The 1,772-nt window shown below is 34.5% G+C and overlaps 1 pseudogene; it reads right to left on the reverse strand.

Moving 5' to 3' along the window:
• Positions 1-212: 212 nt before the first annotated feature.
• Positions 213-824, reverse strand: LOC118675786 (annotated as a pseudogene).
• Between the last annotated feature and the right edge of the window lie 948 nt (positions 825-1,772).

Genomic DNA, 1,772 nt, shown 5'->3' on the forward strand with positions numbered 1-1,772 from the left:
GTCTTTCCCTCTCTTTTCCAACTCTCCCTAAAAATCAATGGAAAAATATCCTTGGGTGAGAATTAAAAAAAAAAGCTGTGGACAAAATAGGAGGAGGTGAATAAATTGTACCTGAACCATATTAGGGAAAGTAAAGAATGAGAAGAATGGGCAAAGAACCAAGTAAGCAAAATCTGTGGATGCATCTGTCCTCAGTATTTTAATGATGCTGTTTAAACCACAAATATACAATTTAGAACCATCTGGGCTGCAAATATACGAGTCAGATTCTCCATGCAGATGATGCCATATTTACCAAGAGATCAAGTAATCAATGTGTTATCTGTCGGGGCAATTCATTTCTTTTGATTTTGCCATAACTGCACTTGTAGGTTAATTCATTTACTGACTTCAGGTTTAGGTACCCCCATGCAACATAGAGTTCCACAATCCTCAGCATATTGATGAGAGCCTTGTTAAGCCTTACAAAGGTACCGTTGAAGCAAAGCGGAAGAAGCTGCAGTACCTTTCGGACCTTTGGGCTCAAAGCATTGATACCTCTAACTATGATGACAAAAGCCAATTCGGGCTTCTCAGGCACATAGAAGTCGCCAGCTTTTCTTGCCATCCTAGCCATTTGATCTCAGTTCTGTACATCTGCCTATATTCCTTGTGATTGTGCTTAGCTTTTTCATAGATAAGCTTCCTCCTTGTCTTTCAAAGTATCTTTTGGTCAAACTTCTCAGGCACTTGATCTTCAGCTCTGAGACATTCCTTCACTTTTTCTGAAGGGTTTTTGGCACAGTAGGAACCTTCTTTTTTTCTTTTGCACCCCCCATGGTTCCAGCCAGATTGTTAAAGATCAGAAGAGTCTTTAACTTGTCATTGGTGTAGGAAAACAGTACACTCATGTCTTGCTGTTTGGAATATAAACTTAGTGAAGAGGAATTCGATAAAATCTCTCAAAATTATAAATACAGGTACCCTTCCCAAAATGTGAGAAATGGCATACATACAAATTTATTAATTGCAGCATCATTTGAGAAATCAAAAGGCTGAATTAACTATCAATAAGGGACTGGTTAAATCAATCGACATTCATATGATGAAATATTTTACATTTACTAATAAGGAAGAATCTTTGTGTATTGATACAGAAAAATTTCTAAAATAGTAAAAGACTGAAAAATCAAAATATATAATTACATATAGTATTCTATTTGTGTTAATATATACATATTTGCTTGAATATGCTTAAAATATTTTTTGGAAGAATATACACAGGAAACTATTAACATTTGATTCTTTATGGATAGGAACTGGATTTGTGAAGAACAGGGATGGAGAGAGACTTTTTAATCACGTGTGTTTAAAATTTTTTAAATTTTGAACCAGGTGAATAAATAAATATATAATTTCTAAATAAATAAAGTTGTCTTTTCTGTCACAAGGTGGCAGTGTTACAGGCTCTATGGAAGAATGCAGTATTCGGAAATTGGTTTCATTACAGAAATTTTAACTTGGCCTGTAATTAATTGTCCAGTTGAGGATTGGAAACATGTATTTTCATACAAGATAGCATATTTGAAAGCCATGTAAATAGTTTCCTTTGTTTTTCAATGTTATAATTAATCTATCTTTTTTTTCTTTTCGCTTTAATCAAAGCACTACAGGCCCATGGTAAAACAAAACAAACGGATATGTTAAAGCACTTGTAATGAAACATCTAGTCTTCCTCTCCATCCCACTTTCATTCCCCAGAGGCAGCTACCTTTTATTATAATTGGGGTTAC

The sequence above is a fragment of the Myotis myotis genome, unplaced genomic scaffold (genome assembly GCF_014108235.1).
Source record: "Myotis myotis isolate mMyoMyo1 unplaced genomic scaffold, mMyoMyo1.p scaffold_m19_p_2, whole genome shotgun sequence".
Taxonomy (NCBI): Eukaryota; Metazoa; Chordata; class Mammalia; order Chiroptera; family Vespertilionidae; genus Myotis; species Myotis myotis.